This window comes from Ranitomeya variabilis, chromosome 4, assembly GCF_051348905.1.
Source record: "Ranitomeya variabilis isolate aRanVar5 chromosome 4, aRanVar5.hap1, whole genome shotgun sequence".
Lineage (NCBI taxonomy): Eukaryota > Metazoa > Chordata > Amphibia > Anura > Dendrobatidae > Ranitomeya > Ranitomeya variabilis.
Genome location: NC_135235.1, coordinates 629,258,869 through 629,273,490, shown reverse-complemented (window position 1 = coordinate 629,273,490; position 14,622 = coordinate 629,258,869). Strand labels below are relative to the sequence as shown.

Here is a 14,622-nt window from a genome sequence, read left to right as displayed (position 1 = left end):
TACAGATTCTATACAAGCTGGACAAAAATGCAAACAAAAACGAATAGCAAAAGCAAAAAGCAGACTTAGCTTAATCAAGCAGGAACCAGGATAAGTAGACAAGAGCACTACAGATTAGCTCTGATATCAACGTTGCCAGGCATTGAACTGAAGGTCCAGGGAGCTTATATAGCAACACCCCTGACCTAACGACCCAGGTGAGCATAAGAGGAATGACTGACATACCCAGAGCCAAATCACTAGTAGCCACTAGAGGGAGCCAAAAAGTAAATTCACAACAGTACCCCCCCCTTAGTGAGGGGTCACCGAACCCTCACCAAGACCACCAGGGCGATCAGGATGAGCGGCGTGAAAGGCACGAACCAAATCGGCCGCATGCACATCAGAGGCGACCACCCAGGAATTATCCTCCTGACCATAGCCCTTCCACTTGACCAGGTACTGAAGCCTCCGCCTGGAGAGACGAGAATCTAAGATCTTCTCCACCACGTACTCCAACTCGCCCTCAACCAACACCGGAGCAGGAGGCTCAGCAGAAGGAACCACAGGCACAACGTACCGCCGCAACAAGGACCTATGAAATACGTTGTGAATGGCAAACGACACCGGAAGATCCAGGCGAAAGGATACAGGATTAAGGATCTCCAATATCTTGTAAGGACCAATGAATCGAGGCTTAAATTTGGGAGAGGAGACCTTCATAGGAACAAATCGAGAAGACAGCCATACCAAATCCCCAACGCGAAGTCGGGGACCCACACCGCGGCGGCGGTTGGCAAAACGCTGAGCCTTCTCCTGTGACAACTTCAAGTTGTCCACCACATGATTCCAGATCCGCTGCAACCTATCCACCACAGAATCCACCCCAGGACAGTCAGAAGGCTCCACATGTCCCGAGGAAAAACGAGGGTGGAAACCAGAGTTGCGAAAAAATGGCGAAACCAAGGTGGCAGAACTAGCCCGATTATTAAGGGCAAATTCAGCCAACGGCAAGAAGGTCACCCAATCATCCTGATCAGAAGAGACAAAACACCTCAAATACGCCTCCAGAGTCTGATTAGTTCGTTCCGTTTGTCCGTTAGTCTGTGGATGAAAAGCGGACGAAAACGACAATTCAATGCCCATCCTACCACAAAAGGATCACCAGAACCTGGAAACAAACTGGGATCCTCTGTCCGACACAATATTCTCAGGAATGCCGTGCAAACGAACCACATTCTGGAAGAACACAGGAACCAGATCAGAAGAGGAAGGCAGCTTAGGCAAAGGAACCAGATGGACCATCTTGGAGAAACGATCACATATCACCCAGATGACAGACATGCCCTGAGACACCGGAAGATCTGAAATGAAATCCATAGAGATGTGTGTCCAAGGTCTCTTCGGGACAGGCAAGAGCAACCCGCTGGCACGAGAACAGCAAGGCTTAGCTCGAGCACAAGTACCACAGGACTGCACAAATGACCGCACATCCCTTGACAAGGAAGGCCACCAAAAGGACCTGGCCACCAGATCTCTGGTGCCAAAAATTCCCGGGTGCCCTGCTAACACTGAGGAATGAACCTCGGAAATGACTCTGCTGGTCCATTTAGCAGGCACAAACAATCTGTCAGGTGGACAAGAGTCAGGCCTACCAGCCTGAAATCTCTGCAACACACGTCGCAGATCTGGAGAAATAGCTGACAATATAACTCCTTCTTTAAGAATACCCACAGGTTCAGCGACTCCAGGAGCATCAGGCACAAAGCTCCTAGACAGAGCATCGGCCTTCACATTCTTAGAACCTGGCAAATACGAGACCACAAAGTCAAAACGGGAGAAAAACAATGACCAGCGGGCCTGTCTAGGATTCAGGCGTTTAGCAGACTCGAGGTACATCAGATTTTTGTGATCAGTCAAGACCACTACACGATGCTTAGCACCCTCGAGCCAATGACGCCACTCCTCAAATGCCCACTTCATGGCCAACAACTCCCGATTGCCCACATCATAATTTCGCTCTGCCGGCGAAAACTTCCTAGAGAAAAAGGCACAAGGTCTCATAGTAGAGCAACCAGGGCCTCTCTGCGACAAAACGGCCCCTGCCCCAATCTCCGAAGCATCCACTTCAACCTGAAAGGGAAGTGAGACATCAGGCTGGCACAAAACAGGCGCTGAAGTAAACCGGCGCTTCAACTCCTGGAAAGCCTCCACGGCAGCAGGAGCCCAGTTAGCCACATCAGAGCCTTTCTTGGTCATATCCGTCAACGGTTTAACAACGCTAGAAAAATTAGCGATAAAACGACGGTAGAAGTTAGCAAAACCCAAGAACTTCTGAAGACTCTTAACTGACGAGGGTTGAGTCCAATCATGAATAGCTCGAACCTTGACTGGGTCCATCTCCACAGCAGAAGGAGAAAAAATGAACCCTAAAAAGGGAACCTTCTGTACACCAAAGAGACACTTTGAGCCTTTAACAAACAAAGAATTTTCACGCAAAATCTTGAAAACCATCCTGACCTGTTCCACATGCGAGTCCCAATCATCAGAGAAAAACAGAATATCATCCAGATAAACGATCAGAAATTTATCCAGATACTTCCGGAAAATGTCATGCATAAAGGACTGAAAAACTGAAGGTGCATTAGAGAGCCCAAATGGCATCACCAAGTACTCAAAGTGACCTTCGGGCGTATTGAATGCGGTTTTCCATTCATCTCCTTGCTTAATGCGCACAAGGTTGTACGCACCGCGAAGGTCTATCTTGGTGAACCACTTGGCACCTTTAATCCGGGCAAACAAGTCTGACAACAACGGCAAAGGATACTGAAATTTGACAGTGATCTTATTTAAAAGCCGATAGTCAATACAAGGCCTCAAAGATCCGTCCTTTTTGGCTACAAAAAAGAATCCCGCACCAAGAGGGGAAGAAGAAGGACGGATATGCCCCTTCTCCAGAGACTCCTTGATATATGAACGCATCGCAGTATGTTCAGGTACCGACAGATTAAACAGTCTTCCCTTAAGAAACTTACTGCCTGGAATCAAATCTATTGCACAGTCACATTCCCTATGAGGAGGCAATGCACTTGACCTAGACTCGCTGAAGACATCCTGATAATCAGACAAATACGCCGGAACTTCCGAAGGCGTAGAAGTAGCAATAGACACAGGCAGGGAATCTCCATGAATTCCATGACAGCCCCAACTTGACACTGACATTGCCTTCCAGTCCAAGACTGGATTATGGGTCTGCAACCATGGCAAACCCAAAACAACCAAATCGTGCATCTTATGCAGAACAAGAAAACGTATCACCTCCCGATGTTCAGGAGTCATGCACATGGTAACCTGTGTCCAATACTGCGGTTTATTTTCTGCCAATGGCGTAGCATCAATACCCCTAAGAGGGATAGGATTTTCTAATGGCTCAAGAACAAAACCGCAGCGCTTGGCAAATGACAGATCCATAAGACTCATGGCAGCACCTGAATCTACAAACGCCATGACAGGATACGATGACAGTGAGCAAATCAAAGTTACAGATAAAATAAACTTAGGTTGCAAATTACCAATGGCGACATGACTAACAACCTTAGTAAGACGCTTAGAGCATGCTGAGATAACATGTGCAGAATCACCACAGTAGTAACACAAGCCATTCTGGCGTCTATGAATTTTCCGCTCATTTCTAGTCAGGATTCTATCACATTGCATTAAATCAGGTGCCTGTTCAGATAACACCATGAGGGAATTTGCGGTTTTGCGCTCCCGCAACCGCCGGTCAATTTGAATTGCCAGGGCCATGGAATCATTCAGACCTGTGGGAATGGGAAAACCCACCATCACATTCTTAATGGCTTCAGAAAGGCCATTTCTAAAATTTGCAGCCAATGCACACTCGTTCCACTGGGTCAGCACGGACCACTTCCGAAATTTTTGGCAATACACTTCAACCTCGTCCTGGCCCTGAGACATAGCCAGCAAGGCTTTTTCTGCCTGAATCTCAAGATTGGGTTCCTCATAAAGCAAACCGAGTGCCAGGAAAAACGCATCAATATCAGCCAATGCCGGATCTCCTGGCGCCAGCGAGAAAGCCCAATCCTGAGGGTCGCCCCGTAAAAAAGAAATAACAATTTTCACTTGCTGAGCGGAGTCTCCAGAGGAACGGGGTCTCAGGGACAAAAACAATTTACAATTATTCCTGAAATTTCTAAACTTAAATCGGTCTCCGGAAAACAGTTCAGGAATCGGTATCTTAGGTTCTGACATAGGATTTCTGGTAACATAATCTTGTATGCCCTGCACACGAGCAGCAAGCTGGTCCACACTTGTAATCAAGGTCTGGACATTCATGTCTGCAGCAATCACAAGCCACTCAGAGGTAAAGGGGAAAGGAAAAAAAAATGAGAGAAAGAGAAAAAAAAAAAAAAACAACTCAGAACTTTCTTTCCTATAATCCCGCTTCTGCAATGCATTTAACATTTAATACTGGCCTGGCAAACTGTTATGACCCCAATGGCGAGGGTCTCAGAGATATCAGCACGTCTGCGAAGTACAAAAATCCAGATGATAGGGCAGTGGTAACTGGATTGACCATATATCTACTCCTAACGCCAACCCTAGAAGTAGCCGGGGAACATGCCTACTGTTGTGAATTTGGATTCTGGGCTCCCCCGGTGGCCGCTTGTGGAATTGGACTTGTCATCCTCTTTCCTGTTTCACCTGATTCCATCAGTAGTGGGTGTCGCTATTTAAGCTCATTTCTCTGGTGGTTTCTTGCCGGTCAACAATGTTATCTGATGCCTCTCAGTGCTTGTTCCTGCTTCTAGACAACTACTAGATAAGTTGGACTTTTGTCCATGTTTTGTTTTGCCTATTTGTTCCAGTTCACAGCTGAAGTTTTGTTACTGTGTCTGGAAAGCTCTCGTTGATCAGGGATTGCTACTCTGGCGTTATGAGTTAATGCCAGAGTTTAAGGTAATCTCTGGATGGTGTTTTGTTAGTGTTTTTCTGCTGACCATGAAAGTATACTATCTGTCTTCTGCTATCTAGTAAGCGGACCTCAAATTTGCTAAGACTATTTTCCTGCTGCGTTTGTTGTTTCATCTGAACTCACCGTCATTATATGTGGGGGGCTACTGTCTTCTTTGGAATATTTCTCTAGAGGTGAGCCAGGTCTTATATTTCCCTCTGCTAGCTATTTAGGTCTTAGGCCAGAGCTGGGCATCTAGCGATAAATAGGAAATGCTACCTGGCTATTTCTAGTTGCGCGGCAGGCTTAGTTCATGGTCAGTATAGTTCCATCTTCCGAGAGCTTGTCCCTCTATAGGCTTGCTATGATCTCTGCCTGCAGAGATCATGACAGTTTGACCGGCCAATAAAGTGTTAAAGACCCTGGTTGAGAAAGGAGAGTTATAAGAAGTCTGCTGGAATTTTTTTTTTTTTTTTTTCCTCCAGTCTGCCTTGCTGCAGTCTTTTTTCTCTCTCTCCTCCTAATCTCTGTATGCTCTGTGTGCACCTGACAATAATGGATCTCCAGAGTGTAACTGCGGGTTTGAATAATCTCATCACGAAAGTACAAAATTTACAAGATTTTGTGGTACATGCTCCGGTATCTGAGCCGAGAATTCCTTTGCCGGAGTTCTTCACAGGGAATAGAGCTAGCTTCCAGAATTTCCGAAATAATTGTAAGCTTTATTTGTCCCTGAAGTCTCGTTCAGCTGGAGACCCTGCTCAGCAGGTTAGGATTGTGATTTCCTTGCTCAGGGGTGACCCTCAAGATTGGGCCTTCTCATTGCCAGCAGGGGATCCTGCGTTACGCGATGTGGATGCGTTTTTTCTGGCCTTGGGCTTGCTTTATGAGGAACCTCATTTGGAACTTCAGGCAGAAAAAACTTTGATGGCACTATCTCAGGGGCAAGACGAAGCTGAAGTTTTCTGCCAAAAATTCCGTAAATGGTCTGTGCTTACTCAGTGGAATGAGTGCGCCTTGGCGGCAACTTTCAGAGAAGGTCTCTCTGATGCCGTTAAGGATGTTATGGTGGGGTTCCCTTTGCCTGCAGGTCTGAATGAGTCCATGACAATGGCTATTCAGATTGATAGGCGTCTGCGGGAGCGCAAACCGGTGCACCATCTGGCGGTGTCTATGGAAAAGACGCCAGAAAGTATGCAGTGTGATAGAATTCTGTCCAGGAGCGAGCGACAGAATTTTAGACGGAAGAATGGATTGTGTTTCTATTGTGGGGATTCTACTCATGTTATATCGGCATGCTCTAGGCGTACAAAGAAGCTTGATAAGTCTGTTTCCATTAGCACCATTCAGTCTAAGTTTATTTTGTCTGTAACCCTGATTTGCTCTTTGTCATCCATTGCCACGGACGCCTATGTTGACTCTGGCGCCGCTCTGAGTCTTATGGATTGGTCCTTTGCCAATCGTTGTGGTTTTGATTTAGAGCCTTTGGAGACTCTTATTCCTCTGAAGGGGATTGACTCCACCCCATTGGCTAATAATAAACCACAATACTGGACACAAGTAACCATGCGTATCAATCCGGATCACCAGGAGATTATTCGTTTCCTGGTGCTGTATAATTTACATGACGATTTGGTACTGGGATTGCCATGGTTGCAGTCTCACAACCCAGTCTTGGACTGGAGAGCAATGTCTGTGTTGAGCTGGGGATGTAAGGGTATTCATGGGGACGTACCTTTGGTTTCTATTTCGTCGTCCATTCCCTCTGAAGTCCCTGAGTTCCTCTCTGATTATCAAGACGTCTTTGACGAACCCAAGCTTGGGTCGTTACCTCCGCACCGTGAGTGCGATTGTGCCATAGATTTGATACCGGGTTGTAAATATCCAAAAGGTCGTTTGTTTAATTTGTCTGTGCCGGAACATGCTGCTATGCGGGAATATATAAAGGAGTCTTTGGAAAAGGGACATATTCGTCCATCTTCTTCTCCCTTGGGAGCTGGGTTTTTCTTTGTCTCAAAAAAAGACGGCTCTTTGAGACCATGTATTGATTATCGGCTTCTGAATAAGATCACTGTTAAGTATCAATACCCATTGCCATTGCTTACTGATTTGTTTGCTCGTATAGAGGGTGCTAAGTGGTTCTCTAAAATTGATCTTCGTGGGGCGTATAATTTGGTGCGGATCAGGCAGGGGGATGAGTGGAAGACCGCATTTAATACGCCCGAGGGCCACTTTGAGTATTTGGTCATGCCTTTTGGTCTTTCTAATGCCCCTTCAGTTTTCCAGTCTTTTATGCATGATATTTTCCGCGATTTTCTGGATAAATTTATGATAATATATCTGGATGATATTCTGATTTTTTCTGATGACTGGGACTCTCATGTCCAGCAGGTCAGGAGAGTTTTTCAGGTTCTGCGGTCTAATTCTTTATGTGTGAAGGGGTCTAAGTGCGTTTTTGGGGTCCAGAAAATTTCCTTTTTGGGGTATATTTTTTCTCCCTCTTCCATTGAGATGGATCCCGTCAAGGTGCAAGCTATTTGTGACTGGACTCAGCCCTCCTCTCTTAAGGGTCTTCAGAGATTTTTGGGCTTTGCCAACTTTTACCGCCGATTTATTGCTGGTTTTTCGGATGTCGTTAAACCACTGACTGATTTGACCAGACAAGGCGCTGATGTTGCTAATTGGTCCCCTCATGCTGTAGAGGCCTTTCAGGAGCTTAAGCGCCGTTTTGCCTCTGCCCCTGTGTTGCGTCAGCCTGATGTGAATCTGCCTTTTCAGGTTGAGGTTGACGCTTCGGAGATCGGAGCTGGGGCAGTGTTGTCGCAGAAAGGTTCCGACTGCTCCGTCATTAGGCCTTGTGCCTTCTTTTCTCGCAAATTTTCGCCCGCAGAGCGGAATTATGATGTTGGGAATCGGGAGCTTTTGGCCATGAAGTGGGCGTTTGAGGAGTGGCGCCATTGGCTCGAGGGGGCTAGACATCAGGTGGTGGTATTGACTGACCACAAAAATTTGATTTATCTTGAGACTGCCAGACGCCTGAATCCTAGACAGGCGCGCTGGTCTTTATTTTTTTCTCGCTTTAATTTTGTGGTGTCATATCTACCGGGTTCTAAGAATGTTAAGGCAGATGCCCTTTCTAGGAGTTTTGACCCGGACTCTCCTGGTAATTCTGAACCCACAGGTATCCTTAGGGAGGGAGTAATTTTGTCGGCCGTTTCTCCTGATCTGCGGCGGTCCTTGCAAGAGTTTCAGGCGGATAGACCGGATCGTTGTCCGCCTGATAGACTGTTTGTTCCGGATGATTGGACCAGCAGAGTCATCTCTGAGGTACATTCTTCTGCATTGGCAGGTCATCCCGGAATTTTTGGTACCAGGGATTTGGTGGCAAGATCCTTCTGGTGGCCTTCTCTGTCACGAGATGTGCGAGTCTTTGTGCAGTCATGTGACGTTTGTGCTCGGGCCAAGTCTTGTAGTTCTCGGGCTAGCGGACTGCTGTTGCCCTTGCCTATTCCTAAGAGGCCTTGGACACACATCTCGATGGATTTTATTTCAGATCTGCCTGTTTCCCAGAGGATGTCTGTCATCTGGGTGGTCTGTGACCGTTTCTCTAAAATGGTCCATTTGGTTCCTCTGCCCAAGTTGCCTTCTTCTTCTGAGTTGGTTCCTCTGTTTTTTCAGAATGTTGTCCGATTGCACGGTATTCCTGAGAATATTGTTTCTGACAGAGGTACCCAATTTGTGTCTAGATTTTGGCGGGCATTCTGTGCTAGGATGGGCATAGATTTGTCTTTTTCATCTGCTTTTCACCCTCAGACTAATGGCCAGACCGAGCGGACTAATCAGACCCTTGAGACATATCTGAGGTGTTTTGTCTCTGCTGACCAGGATGATTGGGTTGCTTTTTTGCCATTGGCAGAGTTCGCCCTCAATAATCGGGCCAGTTCTTCCACCTTGGTGTCCCCGTTTTTCTGTAATTCGGGGTTTCACCCTCGATTTTCCTCCGGTCAGGTGGAATCCTCGGATTGTCCTGGAGTGGATGCGGTGGTAGAGAGATTGCATCACATCTGGGGGCAGGTTATGGACAATTTGAAGTTGTCCCAGGAGAAGACTCAGCGTTTTGCCAACCGTCATCGTCGTGTTGGTTCTCGGCTTTGTGTTGGAGATTTAGTGTGGTTGTCTTCTCGTTTTGTCCCTATGAGGGTCTCTTCTCCTAAGTTTAAACCTCGGTTCATCGGCCCTTATAGAATATTGGAGATTCTTAATCCTGTTTCTTTCCGTTTGGACCTCCCTGCGTCCTTTTCCATTCATAACGTTTTTCATCGGTCGTTATTGCGCAGGTATGAGGTACCTGTTGTACCTTCAGTTGAGCCTCCTGCTCCGGTGTTGGTTGAGGGTGAGTTGGAGTACGTTGTGGAGAAAATTTTGGACTCTCGTGTTTCCAGACGGAAACTCCAGTATCTGGTCAACTGGAAGGGTTACGGCCAGGAGGATAATTCTTGGGTCAATGCATCTGATGTTCATGCTTCTGATCTTGTTCGTGCCTTCCATAGGGCTCATCCTGGTCGCCCTGGTGGATCTGGTGAGGGTTCGGTGCCCCCTCCTTGAGGGGGGGGTACTGTTGTGAATTTGGATTCTGGGCTCCCCCGGTGGCCGCTTGTGGAATTGGACTTGTCATCCTCTTTCCTGTTTCACCTGATTCCATCAGTAGTGGGTGTCGCTATTTAAGCTCATTTCTCTGGTGGTTTCTTGCCGGTCAACAATGTTATCTGATGCCTCTCAGTGCTTGTTCCTGCTTCTAGACAACTACTAGATAAGTTGGACTTTTGTCCATGTTTTGTTTTGCCTATTTGTTCCAGTTCACAGCTGAAGTTTTGTTACTGTGTCTGGAAAGCTCTCGTTGATCAGGGATTGCTACTCTGGCGTTATGAGTTAATGCCAGAGTTTAAGGTAATCTCTGGATGGTGTTTTGTTAGTGTTTTTCTGCTGACCATGAAAGTATACTATCTGTCTTCTGCTATCTAGTAAGCGGACCTCAAATTTGCTAAGACTATTTTCCTGCTGCGTTTGTTGTTTCATCTGAACTCACCGTCATTATATGTGGGGGGCTACTGTCTTCTTTGGAATATTTCTCTAGAGGTGAGCCAGGTCTTATATTTCCCTCTGCTAGCTATTTAGGTCTTAGGCCAGAGCTGGGCATCTAGCGATAAATAGGAAATGCTACCTGGCTATTTCTAGTTGCGCGGCAGGCTTAGTTCATGGTCAGTATAGTTCCATCTTCCGAGAGCTTGTCCCTCTATAGGCTTGCTATGATCTCTGCCTGCAGAGATCATGACAGCCTACGTTGGTCGCTAGATGTCTCGCGCCAGCCGGAGAGCTAACTACCCCTAGAAGAGGAAAACAAAGACCTCTCTTGCCTCCAGAGAAAAGACCCCAAAAAGTAGGATACAAGCCCCCCACAAATAATAACGGTGAGGCAAGAAGAAATGACAAACACAGAGATGAACTAGGTTTAGCAAAGAGAGGCCCACTTACTAATAGCAGAATATAGCAAGATAACTTATATGGTCAACAAAAACCCTATCAAAAATCCACGCTGGAGATTCAAGAACCCCCGAACCGTCTAACGGCCCGGGGGGAGAACACCAGCCGCCCCAGAGCTTCCAGCAAGGTCAGGATACAGATTCTATACAAGCTGGACAAAAATGCAAACAAAAACGAATAGCAAAAGCAAAAAGCAGACTTAGCTTAATCAAGCAGGAACCAGGATAAGTAGACAAGAGCACTACAGATTAGCTCTGATATCAACGTTGCCAGGCATTGAACTGAAGGTCCAGGGAGCTTATATAGCAACACCCCTGACCTAACGACCCAGGTGAGCATAAGAGGAATGACTGACATACCCAGAGCCAAATCACTAGTAGCCACTAGAGGGAGCCAAAAAGTAAATTCACAACAGGAAAAGCCCAGATCTGTTTTAGACAACGTTTACACAAAATCATATCCAATCCGAGAGCAAAGTCACGGCAGTATACAGAGAATTAGAGGTTGGATAGTAAATCATCAGTTTCTTCTAGGTCTGACAGTTCTAGAAGAAATTGACTCCAGATGTCACAATCAGTCCACTGCAGAATTTATCATCGGAACTCAGTGCAACTGTCTCCTGCTCAGTGTCCACCCTGATGCAAAGATAGAATTTTTCTTTCTGTGCTATGTTTAGGTCATTAACTCCTTCCCGACAACCAACGTACACTTATGAATGCCGGGAGTGCATACAGTGGGTACGGAAAGTATTCAGACCCCTTTAAATTTGTCTCTTTGTTTCATTGCAGCCATTTAGTAAATTCAAAAAAGTTCATTTTTTTTCTCATTCATGTACACTATGTACCCCATCTTGACTGAAAAAAAACCAAATGTAGAAATTTTTGCAAATTTATTAAAATAGAAAAACTGAAATATCACGTGGTCATAAGTATTCAGACCCTTTGCTCAGACACTCATATTTAAGTCAGACGCTGTCCATTTCATTGTGATCCTCCTTGAGATGGTTCTACTCCTTCATTGGAGTCCAGCTGTGTTTAATTAAACTGATAGGATTAGATTTGGAAAGGCACACACCTGTCTATATAAGACCTCACAGCTCACAGTGCATGTCAGACCAAATGAGAATCATGAGGTCAAAGGAACTGGCCAAGGAGCTCAGAGACAGAATTGTGGCAAGGCAGAGATCTGGCCAATGTTACAATGGAATTTCTGCAGTACTCAAGGTTCCTAAGAGCACAGTGGCCTCCATAATCCTTAAATGGAAGATGTTTGTGACCACCAGAAGTCTTCCTAGACCTGCCATCCTGCCAAACTGAGCAATCGTGGGAGAAGAGCCTTGGTGAGAGGTAAAGAGGAACCCCAAGATCACTGTGGCTGAGCTCCAGAGAATGCAGTAGGTAGATGGGAGAAAGTTCCACAAAGTCAACTATCATTGCAGCCCTTCACCAGTCGGGCACTTATGGCAGTGTGGCCCGACGTAAGCCTCTCTTCGGTGCAAGACGTATGAAAGCCCGCTTATAGTTTGCTGAAAAACACATGAAGGACTCCCAGACTATGGGATGAGAAATAAGATTCTCTGGTCTGATGAGATGAAGATAGACCTTTTTGGTGATAATTCTAAGCGGTATGTGTGGAGAAAACCAGGCACTGCTCATCATCTGCCCAATACAATCCCAACAGTGAAACATGGTGGTGGCAGCATCATGCTATGGGGGTGTTTTTCTGCTGCAGGGACAGGACGACTGGTTGTCATTAAAGGAAACTTGAATGTGGCCAAGTACAGAGATATCATGCATGAAAAACTCTTCCAGAGTGCTCTGGACCTCAGACTTGGCGAAAGGTTCACCTTCCAACAAGACAATGACCCTAAGCACACAGCTAAAATAACAAAGGAGTGGATTCAGAACAACTTTGTGACCATTGTTGAATGGCCCAGCCAGAGCCCTGACCTAAACCCAATTGAACATCTCTGTTGAGATCTGAAAATGGCTTTCCACCAATGTTCACCATCCAACCTGACAGAACTGCAGAGGATCTTTAAGGAAAAATGGCAGAGGATCCCCAAATCCAGGTGTGAAAAACTTTGCATCATTCCAAGAAGACTCATGACTGTACTAGCTCAAAAGGTTGCTTCTACTCAGGAAGGCAAATTTCCAACGGTTGAGAGATTATCTCAATAAACTGGGATGATATCCTGAGACATAAAACTATACAAAAAAAATGGGAGACATTTATTAGCATTCTGAATAGGACCTGTGCATAATATATACCATATGGGAATAAACATACTAGTAATAGGAGGAAACCAATATGGCTAAATAGAGCTGTAAGGGGCGCAATAAGTGACAAAAAGAAAGCATTTTAAGAATTAAAGCAAGTAGGTAGTGATGAGGCATTAAATAAATACAGACAATTAAATAAATTCTGTAAAAAGCAAATCGAGGCAGCAAAGATTGAGACAGACTCATTGCCAGAGAGAGTAAAAATAATCCCAAAATATTCTTTAACTACATAAATAGTAATAAACTAAAAAATGATAGTGTTGGCCCCCTTAAAAATAGTCTGGGTGAAATGGGGGATGAGGATGAGGAAAAAGCCAATATGCTACATGACTTTCAACTGTATTTACACAAGAAAATCCCATGACGGACAACATGATCAGTGATAGCAAACATTCTCCATTAAATGTCACCTGCTTAACCCAGCAGGGAGTACGGCGGCATCTAAAAGTCACTAAAGTTGACAAATCCACAGCCCCAGATGGGATACACCCCCGAGTACTACAGGAATTAAGTGCTGTCATAGATAGACCATTATTTTTAATCTTTAAAGATTCCATAATAACAGGGTCTATACCACAGAACTGGCGTATAGCAAATGCAGTGCCAATATTCAAAAAGGGGACAAAAACTGATCTAGGAAATTATAGGCCAGTAAGATTAATCTCTACTGTGGGTAAAATCCTGGAGGGTATTCTAAGGCAGTGTTCCCCAACTCCAGTCCTCAAAGCCCACCAACAGATCATGTTTTCAGGATTTCCTTTGTATTGCACAGGTGATGCAATTATCACCTGGGCAATACTAACAAAATCCTGAAAACAAGACCTGTTGGTGGGCCTTGAGGACTGGAGTTGGGAAACACTGCTCTAAGAGATACTATACTGGAGTATCTGAAGAAGAATAACCTCATGACCCAATATTAACATGGGTTTATCAAACTAATCTGATCAATTTCTATGAAGAGGTAAGTTCCGGACTGGACCAAGGGAACCCAGTGGACGTAGTGTATATGGACTTTTCAAAAGCTTTTGATACGGTGCCGCACAAAAGGTTGATACATAAAATGAGAACAATGGGGATAGGGAAAAATATGTGTAAGTGGGTCAAGAACTGGCTCAGGGATAGGAAACAAAGGGTGGTTATTAATGGAGCACACTCAGACTGGGTCGTGATTAGCAGTGGAGTACCGCAGGGGTCAGTATTAGGCCAGCTTTTTTTTAACATACTGATTAATGACCTTGTAGGGGGCATACAGGGTAGAATTTCAATATTTGAAGATGACACTAAACTCTGCAGGGTAATCAATACAGAGGACAATTTAATATTACAGGAGGATTTATGTAAACTAGAAGCTTGGGCTGATAAATGGCAAATGAGTTTTAATGGGGATAAATATAAGGTCATGCACTTGGGCAGAAGAAATAAGATGTATAATTATGTGCTTGATTGTAAAACGCTGGGCAAAACTATCACTGAAAAAGACCTGGGTGTATGGGTGGACGACAGACTCACATTTAGTGGCCAGTGTGAGGCAGCTACTGTAAAGGCAAATAAAATAATGGGATGCATTAAAAGAGACATAGATGCTCATGAGGAGAGCATAACTTTACCTTTATACAAGTCACTAGTGCGACCACACTTAGAATACTGTGTACAGTTCTGGTCTCCGGTGTATAAGAAAGACGTAGCTGAACTAGAGTGGGTGCAGAGAAGAGTGACCAAGGTTATTAGAGGACTGGGGGGTCTGCAATACCAAGACAGGTTATTACACTTGGGGTTATTTAGTTTGGAAAAAGGAAGACTTAGGGGTGATCTTATTACAATGTATAAATATATGAGGGGACAGTA

The 14,622-nt window shown here is 45.2% G+C and overlaps 1 protein-coding gene across 1 annotated transcript in view; it reads left to right on the top strand.

The window, feature by feature from the left end:
* Window positions 1-14,622, top strand: part of LOC143768139 (uncharacterized) — a 103,113-nt gene that overhangs the window by 55,145 nt on the left and 33,346 nt on the right. The gene's annotated exons all lie outside the window — the stretch shown is intronic.